General features: G+C 42.0%; 1 pseudogene; it reads right to left on the bottom strand.

The window, feature by feature from the left end:
- Positions 1-12953: 12953 nt before the first annotated feature.
- On the bottom strand, positions 12954-15887 carry LOC138894242 (uncharacterized; annotated as a pseudogene).
- Positions 15888-16614: the final 727 nt, after the last annotated feature.

Raw genomic sequence — 16614 nt, 5'->3', positions numbered from 1 at the left:
TGTACATTTCTATATCTGGCTATTCCGGCCTTTGTAAAAAGATTATATGTACAAGTCTTTCTTTCCCCTTTGGCTTTCAATTTTTTCCTTTGCTTTATTACTTGTATTCATAAGGGCCGAAACGCTTTACCATAAAATAATTTAGGCTGTGTTCGAAAGTTTAAACAAACCTTGCATTTGACCTATTTTGTTTTAAAGCGTCTTGGGGGTTCGGTGTTACCAGAACCTTTTCCCTATGTAGGTAGCCGAGATTGTAGTTTGCCGAGGGTAGCCTTTAGAACCGGTTGTGAAAATTTTTCTTTTTCCAAGGTCTAGTTTCTCCGAGCCATGTTAATTTGGCCGCAGTCTTTTAGTTCGGGAGCTGTCCATTAGAGTTGTTTTCCCGAGCTATCCGTGTTTGCCCAAGATAACAGTCCCCGAGTGGGGTGGCCAGGGCCTTTAAAAACAAAGGAGTTGGCTAATAGGTCTTATGCTACCGAGGCCTAGTGACTTGGGCTATTTTGAGTTTTTCGGACGGCTGTCCCCGAGTGAGGGAGTTTTCGTTCGTATTCCTGTTATAGATTGCCCTTGGGCTCATTATTTTTAGGAGATAGGAAGTACAAAACTCCAATCTTTTTAAAACATAATAAGATTTCAAGGAAAGTACTTCTCTTTATTCTTGTGCAAACAGTCATACATGCGTATATGTTTTATGCTAGGTCTCGAGTAATTAATATGGACACGGTTCATTTGACCATTTTTCCTTTACAATAAATCCTATCCATCGAGACCCTTCCTTTACGAAGTAATTTCCTTGCTAAAGTTGATATCCGAAGGTAATGCATATCTTAGGGTAATACCCCCCCCCCCAGTATTCGAGGTTGATTGTAGAGGAATCTCGGATATTGTTGAATTGATCTTCGATACCAATTCATGATCGAACTTGATTCTAAGTTGGCATGATCCATTGTTGCATCGTTACAAAACCTTGCCAAAAAACCCATTTGGGACAAAATCGGTCTAAGGAAAAAAGAGTGCAACGCATGCTTTCAGACCTAAAAACTTTGTGTCGCTTCTTGTTGATCACCTGCAAGTGTTAGTACAAAATAAAAAGGAAATAAAATGGGGTCGTACCTTAGCAGTTATATCGTTTTAGGTGGGATATATTCCAATTGCTCGGTAGTTGTTCTCCATTCATCATTCGGAGCTTATAGGATCCTTTCCCGGTGTCCTCGAGAATCTGGTACGGTCATTCCCAGTTCGGACCCAACTTCCCTTCATTCGGACTTCGGGTGTTTAGAGTGAATTTCCTTAGCACTAAGTCCTCGACTTTAAAGTATCGAAGGTTGGCCCTTCAATTGTAGTACATCTCGATCCGTTATTTTTGGGCAGCCAATCGAACAAGGGCGGCCTCACACATTTCATCCAATAGTTCCAAACTTGTATTCATGGCCTCGTCATTGGAATCCTTTGTTGTATATCGGTATCTGATACTTGGTTACCCGACTTCGATCGGTATTAAGGCTTCGGCATCATAAACCAATGAAAACAGAGTAGCCCCGATACTAAATTTCACAGTCGTGCGGTATGCCCAAAGGACTTCGGGTAGAATCTCCTTCCCTTTTCCTTTCGCGTCGGTTAACCTCTTCTTAAGGTTTTGGATTATGGTTTTGTTGGTCGATAAAATTCTTTTGATCTTATGATCTTTGAGAAACTTGGTTATTTTGCTGCCGATAAACTATTTCCCGTTGTCACACACAATTTCGAATGGCATCCCGAACCGACATATGACATGGTCCCAAATGAAGTCGATGACTTCCTTCTCCCTAACCTTCCTTCAACCCACTTAGAAAATTAGTCAGTCATAAATAAGATAAATTGAGCCTTATCTGGTGCCCATGGAAGAGGGCCAATGATATCCATTCCCCACTTCATGAATGACCATGGTGACAAGACTGAATGCAGCAGTTCCCTGGGTTGGTGAATCATTGGAGCATATCTTTGGCATTTGTCACATTTTCGAACAAACTCCTTCGCATCGTTTTCTATGTCGATCCAGTAATAGCCGTCTTTGATTACTTTTTGAACCAATGATTCTGCGCCTGAATGATTTCTGCAAGTGCCCTCATGAACTTCCCTCAGAATATACTCGGTATCTCCAGGTCCCAGACATATTGCTAGTGGGCCATCGAACATTCTTCTGAAAAAGGTTCCATATTCGGACAAGGTGAATCGGGCTGCATTTGTGCGCATGGCCCTCGATTCTTTTGGATATGAGGGATGATTCCCGGTTTTCAAGTATTCTACGTATTTATTTCTCTAATCCCAGCTTAAGCTTGTGGAATTTATCTCGGCGTGACCTTCTTCGAATACTGAACTCGTGAGTTGCACAATGGCTCCTGAGTTGAGCTCGCCGTCCTCGATCGATGACCCTAAGTTTGCGAGGGCATCGGCCTCAGTATTTTGATATCGAGGCATGTGCTGCAAAGTCCATTATTTAAACCGATGTAATGTTAATTATAACTTATCTAGGTACCTTTGCATTTGTTCTTCTCTGACTTCGAATGTTCCGTTAACCTGATTCACCACAAGGAGGGAGTCGCACCTAACTTCAATCACCTCCACCCTAAGATTTTGTCTAGCTCGAGACTTGCAATCATGGCCTCATATTCGGCCTCGTTGTTAGTCAATTTCACAGTTCTAATGGATTGCCTAACCACGTTTCCCGTGGGTGGCTTCAGTACAGTGCCAAGTCTGGACCCCTTTATTTTTGATGCACCGTCCGTAAAGAGAGTCCAGATTCCCGAAGACATTCCCGAGTTTACCAACAACTCTCTTTTGACCTCGGGTACTAGGCCCGACTGAAGTCGTCCATGAAATCTGCCAAGATTTGAGACTTAATGGTTGTTCGGGGTCGATATTCGATATCGTACCAGCTGATTTCCACGGCCCTTTTGGCCAATTGTCCTGAGAGTTCGGGTTTATGCATTATATTTCGCAATAGGTAAGTTGTCACAACACATATAGGGTGACATTGAAAGTACGGTTTCAATTTTCTAGAGGCGCTTAACAAAGCGAGCGCCAATTTTTCTAGGTGGGGATATCTTGTTTCAGCCTCACCCAAAGTCTGACAAACATTATAAATCGAAAATTGCGTACCTTGTTCTTCCTGAACTAGGACTCCACTTACCACTATCTCCGATACTGCCAAATATAAGTACAGTTATTCGTCTGCCCTTGGCGTTTGTAGCATTGGCGGGCTCGACAAATATCGCTTAAGTTCTTCCAGGGCCCGTTGGCATTCCGTAGTACATGTGAAATTATTTTTCTTCTTCCGCAAAGATAAATATTGATGACTCTTATCAAAGGACCTCGAGATGAATCGCCCCAGGGTAGCTCTGGGCCCGGTTAGCCTCTACACGACCTTCATGTTGTCCACTACCATGATATCCTCGATAGCTTTGATCTTGTCGGGGTCGATCTCGATTCCTCGGTTGGATACCATGAATCCGAGAAATTTACCTGACCCTACTCTGAACGCGCATTTTTCTGGATTCAATTTCATGTTGTACTTCCTCAATATACTGAAGGTTTCCTGTAAATGCTTCAAATGGTCCTCTGCTCATAGGGACTTAACTAACATGTCATCAATGTAAACTTCCATAGATTTCCCTATTTGTTCTTTGAACATCCGATTTACTAGGCGTTGGTAAGTGGCACCAGCATTTTTCAATCCAAATGGCATTACATTATAGCAGTATGTGTCATACTTAGTGATGAAAAAAGTCTTTTCCTGATCATCAGGGTTCATTTGTATTTGGTTGTACCCGGAATAAGCATCGAAAAAACTAAGGATCTCGTGGCCGGCCGTGGCATCGATCATGCGATCGATATTAGGCAAAGGAAAAGAGTCCTTGGGGCATGCCTTAGTTAAATCTTTGTAATCCACACACATTCTTAATTTGTTCCCTTTCTTAGGGGCTACTACTATATTTTCTAGCCATTCGGGGTATTTAACTTCCCGGATGGACCCTATTTTAAGGAGCTTAGTTACCTAGTCTTTGATGAAGGCATGCTTGATCTTGAACTAGGTCTCCTTTTTTGCTTCACCGGATGGAATTTCGGGTCCAAGCTCAGTTTATGAGTTGTGATCTCTGGTGGGATTCTTGTCCTGTCGATATGGGACCAAGCAAAACAATCCATGTTAGCTGTAATAAATTGAATGCATTTTTTTTCTGAGCTCGTGAGTTAACCCCATGTCCAGGTATACCTTTCGATCGGGCAAATGTTCGATCAGTATAACCTGCTCCAGCTCTTCGACCGTTGATCTGGTAGTGTGGGAATCATTGGGGACTATGAAGGAGCGAGGAACCCAATAATCATCGTCTTCATCAGTCCCCTACTTATCTAGTTGGGTCAAGGCCGGCATCTGTGATTGCGATTTGACTTCTTGTTTTACTTTCAAATCTGACTCCTTTTGTCGATGAGAGTGTCGATATTGGAATCACTTCATCGACGGCAAACATTTCCTTCGAGGCGGGCTGCTCCCCGTAGATTGTTTTAATCCCTTCTAGTGTTGGGATTTTTAACACCTGGTGAAGGGTCGAGGGCACAACCCTCATGTTATGGATCCACGATCTCCCAAACAGGGCGTTATATCTCATGTCCCCTTCGATCACATAAAACTTGGTCTGCTGGATGGTCCCGGCTGCGTTCACTAGTAATGTTATTTCTCCCTTAGTAGTTTCACAATCCATGTAGAATCCGTTTAGCACTCGAGCTGCGGGCACGATTTTGTCCTATAGGTCGAGTTGTTCTACGACCCTTGATTGAATGATGTTGGCCGAACTACCTAGATCCATTAACACACGATTAACTCGAGTTTTATTCATCAGTACAGATATTACTAGTGCATCATTATGGGGCTGTATGATTCCTTATACATCCTCATCTTTGAAAGATAAGGTTCCTTCTAGTATGTAGTCCCAAGTTCATTTCTCCCTCGTGATTGACACCTTGGTGTGTTTTAACATCAGACCTTGGGGAACATCGACCCTTCCGATAATCATATGAATGACTTATTGAGGTTCTTCTTGTTTGTTTATTTATTGGAATCCCTTATTCTGAAATGATTCTTGGCTCGATCACTCAGAAACTACCGAAGGTGCCTGTCGTTGAATAACTTGGCTACTTTTTCTCTCAACTGTCGACAATCTTCCGTTCTGTGGCCTTGGGCACCTTGATATTTACACATTTGATTAGATTTCTCTGGGCTGGATCGGTTTGTAAAGGTCGAGGCCATTTGGTCTCTTTGATGCGTCCGATAGCCGATACGATGGCCGCTGCATCAATATTAAAGTTATATTCTGATAATCGTGGTGCCTCTTTAGGTCCGATAGGCCTGTCGAAGTCGTTCTTACTCATAAGCCCTCAAGAGCTCTGGCCTCGATCATTCATCCTTTCATTATGTACAGGATTTCGCCCAGATCCGCTGCTCCTACGATCTCCATTATACGGCCGATACCGATCCATGTTCAACCTCGATTCTCGCTTAATGTCCCTCTTGATTCTATCAACGGGCCTGATAGGATAAACGGACCCGGATGGAGCCCCAAGTTGGTCGTCTTCGACCATGATCTTTGATTGATACCAGTTGTGCACATTGACCCAAGTAACAATGGGTATTCTATAAAATTTTGCTTCAATTGCTGTGAATCCACTGAACTTCGAACATTGAGTCCTTGGGCGAAAGCTTGAACAACCCAATCATCGATGACCGGTGGCAGATCCATTCGTTCCATTTGGAATTGAGACACGAATTCTCTGAGCATTTCGTTGTGCTTCTGCCTTACCTTGAAAAGGTCCAATTTTCTGGTTTCGACCTTTATGGCCCCAGCGTGTGCCTTTACAAAAGAATCTGTAAGCATAGCAAATGAATCAATAGAATTAGGTGGTAAATTTTGCTACCATATCATAGCTCCCTTTGACACTGTTTCCCTAAATTTCTTTAGCAAGACGGATTCGATCTCGTCATCCTCTAGATAATTCCCTTTGATAGCACATGTGTAGGAATCTCTGGCATGTGAAACTTCTTGGGAACCGGTTTGGGAGCCGCACTCGGGGGGGAGGGTTTTTGCAAGAACTTTTTGGAATCCAGACCCTTTAATATTGCTGGTGCACCCGGGATTTGATCGACCCTGGAGTTGTAAGTTTCCACCTTCTTGTCGTTTGCCTAGATCTTCTTTTCCCCCGACTCAACTCGTTTTGTCAGTTCTTCGAGCATCTTCATGATTGCACGATCGGCCCCTGATTCCTTCTCATTCCATTTCCTTGAAACATTTCGAAGATCACCCGTAGGCTGATCCCGCCCTCTTCGCCACCATGTGTGTTTTAAACGGCTGATCGAACGTCTCTACATATGCTGCTCTCGGGATTGACGGCCAAATTTGCATTGATGGCTACATGCGAGCTGATGTCAATTGAATCTACAGCCGGAACCCCATCAAGGCCAACTGGAGGTACGTCGTTTTTTGGTGCTATGTTATAATTTCTGTCGTTGTGACCGAAATCATTATCCACTTCTAGGGGTGCTGACTGAGAGTTCGACATTTTGATCCTGGAATCAAAAGTACTTTAAAGAACAAGTGTAAAATAGTGTGTGTTATGAAAGGTTGTACCAGGTAATCATTATTATGCTTAGCCCCACGGTGGGTGCCAAACTGTTTACCCTAAAAATCGGATAACAATTGAATTTATACGCGGTTTTAAGGATACATGATATAACTTGATACAAATTAAGGAAACATATTAGAATTGAAATTGACGATAAAAGAATAAATGCAAACCACACAAATCGAATAGCCTTACGCCAAACTGTTTACCAAATCAAATAGCCTTGGCCCTCGAGTTCGATCACCCTTGAACCAAGAGATGTCTCAAATGATGTATGAACAGAATAACAAAATGATAAAAGCTACAAAATGACAGTATATTACTTTATGTTGCGTAATGTGTTCTGTGTTACAAATGATCAGACCCCCTTTTATATAGTAGGGGAGTCCTACTCTTGATACAATTCTATGCAAGGTAAAAAATCTCATGATTTGCTAATCAATCGGCCTATCCTTGATATGTATCGAGATTTCTACCGTGATCTACAACCGATCGCGGATATTTCATCTTTCTATTATTCGGCTAGGAAAATTTCCCTCGATCTCCTCTGATCTCGATTTTGTTCGATGAAATGGTCTCAAGCTTAATGATATAACTTCTCACATCGGTTCGATATAATTCGAGGTCGAACTTTAACCTACCATATTTCATTCTCGATTAGTCACACAAGAGGCGAACCCGATGTTGACCGTATACAAGAAGCATTAGCAACACCTTCAATTACTTACAAGTATTTAGGTGAGTGTACATAAACAAGAGGACATCATATAGGACCAATTTCATGATCATTAGATTTGTCTTTTTTTTAGAAATGATTGGCATCACAGATTTGTAGTGCTTATTTTCACCCCAAGTAAAGATGAATTCTCGAAGCCTAAACAAAGTTGAAAACACGGGATACTATAGCATGGTGGAGGGGTATTTATGTACCCATATTATAACGTCGGGGGCTGTGATAGACCAATAGTATAACATGTGGTGTAAATGATTATTTTCAAATAGTATAAGGGTATTTTTTACCCTTTTCCGTTGTTTATAACTTAATGTCAGTAAACGGACCTCACAAACACACTTGTTAAAAGTAGAGGATGGCCTCATATAACTATTGTTGGGTGAGTCTCGTCCAAAATAAAATTTCTCGTTGATTACTATTACTCCTTGCCTAGTATGTGTGTTTTGCACACTTTCCCGTATCTTAAAGAAGAACAACCATAGAAAAAGAAAAAAGAAATGAAAGAGTTCTTATTTGTTTGCTTCGTATATGTTCAAAGAAAGGAAGGAGGCGTCAATGAATTTTAATGAGGATATTGATTAGGCTCTACGAATGGGAAGAGTAGGCACATTTTCTTAAGATATAATGTGATAAAGCAATTGCTTAGAGATCAGAATTTTTTCACACATATAATGTGTAGTCAAAAGAGGATTTGGCAAATCCTTTGCCTTATAAATGAAGCATAGAGGGGAATGAGACTTTTGTCAAATTGAGATATAATAGCAACAATGGTAACCCAACCTATATGATTGGAGATCCCATGAAGCAGGTTCATATGGGTAATAACAAATCATTAGTTGATCAAATATGCACTATCAAATTATGTCTCTTCCTATGGTGTGCGCGTATATAGTGCAAGAAAGCAAGGAATGAGAGACTGAGTTATTAAACTCTTAATCCAATAATCCACAGTCTTTTATAGGTGGTGTATTGCACAGCAGAATACACTTGATGGATAGACCTATATGAGCGTGGAGTGGGACCGATCCTATGAAATTTGTGGCAGAATTTCTAGAGCACTCGTGAAAACTAGGCGCGCCTATGGTCTCTTAGCTCAAAACCACGATAATGACAAAGATTGTGCGAGTATAATGTGATAGATAAGACTATGGGCTTACAAAAGAATTTTTGGTTCATAGAAGTTCTAAATTTCACCAATTGTTCTGTAAGCTTAATATTAATTTTTCTAGGTCTGGTTCATAGTCTACGAGACATCAGATTCGATGTTTTGTACTCATATGTAAAAAATCCAGCAAAATGTACGGGGTAATTCTTCTCATGGGGCTTCAGTTGACGTGAATCATATGCAATAACTCGCCCCTCCTGCATCAATACACAACTCATGACAACGTGCGAAGTATCGCAATACACGATATACATCCCTGAACCAGAGGGCAACACTAACACTTGTGTTATAGTCAAAGCGGTCTTGAACTTCTGAAAGCTCGCCTCGCAATCATCGGGCCATCTGAACGGAGTACCCTTCTTGGTCAATCTAGTCAAGGGTGATGCAATGGATGACAAGCCATCCACAAACCGATGATAATAACCTGTTAACCCCAAGAAAGCCACGGAACCCAATCAGAGCTCGCACTTGGAGAACTTAACATAAAGATTCGGTTCCCGAAGGGTCTGAAGCAATAATCTCAAATGCTGCTCGTGCTCCTCCATACTACACGAGTATATCAATATGTCATTAATGAAGACAATGACAAATGAGTCAAGATACGGCATGGACACTCGGTTCATCTAATCCATAAACGCCGTGTCACGACACAAAATCTAACTAGTCGTGATGGCACCTAACCCAACCCGCTAGGTAAGTCAATTATCGACTATCCAATTTCAATAACAATTATTAAAGCAATTTAAGTAAAGAAAAAACTTAATCTTATACATTCCCCAAGAACTGGTAGTACAAATCATGAGCATCTAAGAATAGAGTTTACAAAGCTGGTATGAAATAAATACATCATTTGTTTGAAAAGTAGATAAATAGAGTTTTATGAATCTAAGGCTACCATGAACAAGAGGCAGCTACAACTCGAACGTAGGTACAACTTCATATCCAGCTCCCAACAAACACAGCAACATCAGAAGCCAACATCTGCATGCAAGGTGCAGAAGTGTAGTATGAGTACAACAGACCCCATGTACTCAATAAGTAACAAACCTAATCTTAGGTTGAAAGTAGTGACGAGCTTGTACCAAGGTCAGGGTCCAACTCCAATCACCAACAACAGTTCATAACAACATAAAATGAGTAATAAAAGAAGTAACTCAAAGAATAAGTGGTCAGCTACATCATGATTTCTGAAAATAATTATGCTTTTCTAGTGTATCAGTGAAAATCCAAATCGTTTACCAAAAATATAAGTAAGTTTGAAAAGAGTAAATAAGATGTCTCATTTTCTTTCCAAATAACCAGTGAAAAATGCATCACTATCCCCATATGCCAAAATGTGTGAGAAGTCATGAATGACGTGATACCGTACAACATGAGAAAAATGCATCTCTATGCCTGTATGTCAAATGTGCATGTCAATGCGATACAACTCAGTGATAAAATCATATGCATACTCTCAGAGTATCATTTCACTCAGTCCTTCCAATCACTTAGTCCTCCCATTTACTCAGTCCTCATAGTCACTCAGTCCTCCCAATTGCTCGGCACTCGACACTCGGTACTCGCACTCGATAGGTACCTGCACTCACTAGGGGTGTGTACAGACTCCGGAGGGGCTCCTTCAGCCCAAACGCTATAATCTGTATGGACAACTCACGTGCTATAGTATCAATATCTGTATCCGCACAGACAACTCACGTGCTATAATAAAGCCTATAAGACCTGCTACAGGCGGGCAACCCTGATCTACATAATAATAATAATATATATATATATATATATATATATATATATATATATATATATATATATATATATATATATATATATATATATATATATATATATGGCATACTGCGGTGCGCAGCCCGATCCCATAATTATCCTTACAATCAGGCCCTCGGCCTCACTCAGTCATCAATCTCTCCAGTCTCTCGGGCTCACAATGTCGTGAAACAAGCCCAAAATGATGATATGATGCATCAATAAATAACAATAGAGACTGAGATATGATATGCAATGAAATGAATATGATTGAGTACGAAATTTCAATTTAAACAAATAATTTACAGCAATATGACCTCTGTGGGACTCAATAATACTGGCAATAGCCTCAACATGATTTTTAATATGATTCTTAGCTCAATTTCTTTAACACATAAAACTGCATGGAAAATGCCAAGATTATTTGACTACAGAATTCCACGGAAAAAATTACGTCAAAATTTCTATGGTGCACGCCCACACACCCGTCACCTAGCATGTGCTTCACCTCTAAACAATTTACATAATACGTATATTCACGGTTCATACCTTCAGCTCCATGATTAGAAGAGTTACTTACCTCGAACAAGACGAATTAAATGCTGACCAAGCTAAATAATGCTCCACAAATCCCATTCTCCGCGTATCAACTCCTGAACGGCTCGAATCTAGACACAATAAATTTGATTTAGTCCACACAATTTATAAGAACTAATTCCATATCAAAATATTAATATTTTCCTACAAAATCCGAAATTACACTCCAAAAATTGCCCATGGGGCCCACATCTCGGAATCTAAAGAAACTCACAAAATCTGATAACCCATCCAATTACAAGTTCAACCAAACTAATTTTACTCAAATCCGACATCAATTCGACCCTCAAATCTTCAAATTAAACCAAGAGGGTTTTCACAATTTTCCAACTTAATTCACCAATTAAATGTTAAAAACAACCATGGATTCAGGTAATTTGACCAATATTGAGTTAAGAACACTTACCTCATTGTTTTCCTTGAAAATCTACCAAACATCGCCTCTTCTTGAGCTCCAAATCGGTAAAAATGGAAAAATGGGACGAAGTCCCATTTTCAGAACTTAAACTCTTTGCCCAGTCATTTCTTCTATGTGATTGCAGCCTAAGTCCCGCGATCGTGAAGCACACATTTCCACTGCCAAAAATTTACCCTATGTGATCGTAGAATAGTTCACGCGATCCCTATGGAAGACAGAAATAGTACTTGTGATCACTACATCAGAGGCGACTGCCTCTGGCATGTGGGGAAAGCATAGGATCTAGTCGGAGCACCACCTGACTAGCCTCTACCTCTAGGGCGACCTTAACACATCTGCCCTCCGTCTATGGCCAGCTTGGCGGGTGGTGTGGTAGCTGGTGCGGTAATCATGGACTGATGATCATGCTGCTTGGCCTTGCCCTGAAGTCTGGGACAAAACCTCTTCACGTGGTTAAGATCCCCGCACTCAAAGCAACCCCTCAGAGCGATGGACTGCTGAACTGAAGTCTTACCCTAATGGCCTAAATACTCACTGGAGGAACCCTGAATAACTGGCGGACGGTAAGTACTCCCTAGAATGGAACTGAAGTAAGGTCGTGTTGGAGCACTCCGAGCAGGCGATGGTGCTGACTGCATGGTCCTGCTAGACTGACCCGTCATGAACTGACCTCCTCCCCTAGGTGGGGTGCCACCGAATCCTTCAAACTAACGGGGCCACTTGTGCCTCAGCGTAAACTCTCTATTGCGTTTGCGAATGCTCTCGATCCTCCGAGCTATATCCACAACCTGATGAAAGGGATTCCTTATCTCTGCTTCACGCGCCATAGAAACCTGAATCTTAGCGTGCAGACCTGTAATGAACCTCCGTATCATATCTGCGTCTGCGGGAGTATAATAGCTCCACTGCGAGACAAGTCAGTGAATCTCATGTCGTAGTTGGTCACAGACATATGACCCTGACGGTGTCACTCAAACTAACCTCGAAACCTCTCTCTCTGAAGGTGATATGTACTTCTCCAAGAACAGATGTGTAAATGGATTCCAAGTCAAGGGAGGTGAACCTACTGACCTGCTAAATAGGTAAGCCTACCACCATCTGCGGGCCTTGCCCTCAAGCTGAAAGGTGGTGAAGTCTACCCCGTTGGACTCCAATATCCCCATGTTATGTAGCCTATCCTTGCATCAGTCAATGAAATCCTAAGGGTCCTCTGACCGCTCACCCTAAAGTTAGGGGGGTGAAGTCTAATCCATCTGTCTAGCTGCTTCTGCTGATCAACGGTCGTGACTGGTACAGACTCTAGCACAACCTTGTAATTGGATAGGGCCCGCCCGCAGGTAGTGCATCTATCGTTTGATAAATGATAGCGGAGTTACCTGGAGCCTGGGCGGTAGGGGTCTGTGCTCCCCTCTCGCTTGAGATATGGCTGGGTCTGCGGGAAATAAACCAGCCTGTGTCATAGAGTCTATGAACCGCAGTATATATCCCATGAACTCCAGGAATCCCGGTGCAGTCATGAAATCTGCTGGGGTTGGCTCAGCTGCAGATGCCTCATCCTTGTCCTCAATGACAGGGTCCTCCACTGGATCTACTGGTGGTACAACGGGAGCAACTCTAGGATGCCCTCATCCTTTGACAGGAGCTGGAGCCCTCCCACAGCCTCTAGCAACGAGGGGAGCCGCTCCCCCACCGCATGGTACATCCACCGCGCTCGTTCTTACCATCTGTGAGAGATCAATAGAAACATACTTAGCACAATAGCAACTGCAGGATAGGAGATGATCAAGGAGAAGTTGTCTAACACCCTATAGCCTCTCGAAGATATGTAACAGACGTCGCCTCACCGATCCACAAGACTCTACTCGGCCTGCTCATGACTCATGAGACCTATGTGAACCTAAAGCTCTAATACCGAGCTATCATGACCCAAAATTCATAATAGGTAGCGATAGAACCTAACACCGCCGTTAGGCAAGCCCACAAGTGAACCTACAATTTAATTGCTTTTTTAGCATTTAAAACAAAAGTTTCCTTTTTAAAAGAACGAAATAAGTAAGATCTCATGCAACCATACATGCTCTTTTCTCAACAAAATACCAGTCTGTATGAATACATCCACTGTAGTGATAGTAATGATAAGTACAATAGTACATAATTGCTAAAAGTCCCCAAACCCGAGTGCTACAAGTGCATGAGCAATCTAGAGAGTATACAAAACTAATACAATAATTGTCTGAATGGTAATAGATAGAAATAATAAACAAGGTAGAGGGAGAATCCGGTGCTGAAGATTGTAGCAAGGCAAGCAGCTCACCACTAAATATCGGTAGAAGTGCGGCTACATGGCTGCGTGACCACTGGTAGTACCTATCTCAGTACATGCACATTCAGTGCAAAAGTGTAGCATGAGTACGAAAAACAATGTGTACCCAGTAAGTATCTAGTCTAACCTCGAAGAAGTAGTGACAAGGGGTGGACTTGACACTTACTAGAGGACAAACAGTAAAAGAGATACATAAAGTAGACGTGGTGAGTGTACAACAAGTAGCAATGAATTAAATAAAAGTAATTACAGTAATTCTACACATGAGTCTATATCAAATCACTAAATGCAGCATAACCAGCCTTGAAGGTGCTAACTCAATTATTACCAAACCAAATCAAGTCTCAAATATGAAGCACGAAGCTGCCGAGGCGAACGGCCCGATCCCATAGGAATAGTAGTACTCAGTATTGTCGAGGCAAAAGACCCGATCCCATAAGAATAGTATTACCATACTGCCGAGGTGAACGATCCGATCCCATAAGAGTACTATTACCATACTGTCGAGGCGAACGGCCAGATCCCATAAGAGTAATTATTTCACTGCCGAGGCGAAAGACCCGGTCCCACAAGAGTAGAGAAACTTACCTCTCTCTTGGAAAAACATGCGAGATGAGAATACACAGATCTATAGTTTATCAGATATTTCCCAATTGTTTTTTCCAAAGTAAGAGCGTAAGTCGGTATCCTTATTAAAATGCTCAATCTCCGTCATAATAAAGAAAATTAATACATAGGATAGGCATATATAGCACAATTAAAGGCATGATGTGAATCTAAGTCTACCTGGAATATCATGAATATAGCTACGTACATACTCTCGTCACCCCGTGCTTACATAGCTCCCTACAACAAGTGGAACACAATAATTAATACACCTAAGGGGATAAGTTCCCTCTTATAAGGTTAGGAAAGAAACTTACCTTGATTCCAAGTCCTTAATCAGGCTCGTCTCCAAAACTAACCAAAAGTCGTATAAACTAATAAATATATGCTCAAAGTTCATAATTTAGCTATTAAACTAATTTCCTAACCAAATCTGGGAAACAACAACAACAACATAATACCTAGTATTATCCCACATCGTTGGGTTTGGGGAAGGTAGTGTGTTCGCAGACCTTACTCCTACCATGTGAGGATAGAGAGGCTATTTCCAATAGACCCTCGGCTTAGGAAAGAATATGCACCATATTAATGAAAATATAGACAAGGATCGACAGTACCAAAAAGCCATATAAAAACAGAATAAAAACAACAAGACAGTAATGTGATCAACAATCAAAGAAACAATGGTTAGTCATAAATCCTACTACCAACAGAAAGCAAGACTGTGTGCCAATACTACTGTTATGAACACTCTAGACTACCTGCTCTACTACCCTAATCCTCGACCTCCATACCTTCCTATCAAGGGCCATGTCCTCGGTCAGCTGAAGCTGCATCTTGTCTTGCTTAATCACCTCTCCCCACCTCTTCTTTGGCCTACCTCTACCTCTGCGTAGGCCCTCCAATGTCAATCTCTCACACCTCCTCACCGGGGCATCTGTGCTCCTCCTCATCACAGTACCAAACCACCTAAGTCGTGCTTCCCGCATCTTGTCCTTAATAGGGGCCACACTAACCTTGTCATGAATAACCTCATTTTTGATCTTATCTAACCTGGTGTGACCGCACATCCATCTCAACATCCTCATCTCTGCTACTTTCATCTTATGGACATGAGCAATCTTGACTGGCCAACACTCTTCCCCATACAACATCGTTGGTCTGACCACCACTCTGTAGAACTTACCCTTAAATTTTGGTGGAACCTTCTTGTCACATAAAATACCGGAAGCGAGTCTCCATTTCATCCATCCCGCCCCAATACGATGTGTGACATCTTCATCGATCTCCCCATCCCCTGAATAATAGACTCGAGGTACTTAAAACTCCCTCTCCTAGGGATGACCTATGAGACCAGCCTCACTTCCCCTTCCCCTTCTTGAGTCTCACCACCGAAGTTACACTCCAAGTATTCTGTCTTGGTCCTGCTCAACTTGAAACCTTTAGATTCTAGGGTCTGCCTCCATACCTCTAATTGCGCGTTCATACCGTCTCGCGTATCGTCAACCAATACAATATCATCTACAAATAGCATGCACCATGGCACATCCCCTTGGATGTGGCGCGTTAGTATGTCCATCACTAGAGCAAACAAAAAAGGGTTTAGTGCCGACCCCTGATGCAACCCCATCATTACCAAAAAATGGTTCGAGTCCCTACCCACCGTCCTCACTCGAGTCTTTACTCCATCATAAATGTCCTTAATCAACCTAACGCATACAACATGTACACCTCTAGCCTCCAAACATCTCCACAAAACCTTTCTCGGGACTTTATCATATGCCTTTTTCTAACTAGATGAAGACCATATGCAAGTCCTTCTTTCTCTCCCTATACTGCTCCATCAATCTCCTAACAAGGTGGATAGCTTCTGTAGTCGAACGCCCCATCATAAACCCAAACTGATTGTAGGAAATAGACACACTTCTCCTCACCCTTAGCTCTACCACTCTCTCCCAGACTTTCATAGTATGGCTAAGTAGCTTGATACCCCCATAGTTATTGCAATTTTGGGTATCACCCTTGTTCTTGTATACAGGAACTATCGTGCTCCACCTCCCCTCTTCGTACATCTTCTTCGTTATGAACATGACATTAAATAACCTAGTAAGCCACTCAAGCCTTACTTGCCGCACTATTCTAAAACTCTACAGGGATTTCATCTGGCCCGGTTGCTTTGCCCTTGCTCATCATATGCATAACCCCCTCAACTTCATCAACTCTAATCTGCCTACAAAAACCAAAGTCACAACGACTACCGAAGAGTTCCAAATCACCCAGTACAATGCTCATGTCCCGCTCTTCGTTCAAGAGACTATGAAAATAGGTCTGCCATCTCTGACGGATAAGCCCCTCAT

This window comes from Nicotiana tomentosiformis, chromosome 6 (genome assembly GCF_000390325.3).
Source record: "Nicotiana tomentosiformis chromosome 6, ASM39032v3, whole genome shotgun sequence".
NCBI lineage: Eukaryota > Viridiplantae > Streptophyta > Magnoliopsida > Solanales > Solanaceae > Nicotiana > Nicotiana tomentosiformis.
Note: the sequence above shows the minus strand (reverse complement) of the source record. Positions and strands in the feature narration are given on the sequence as shown.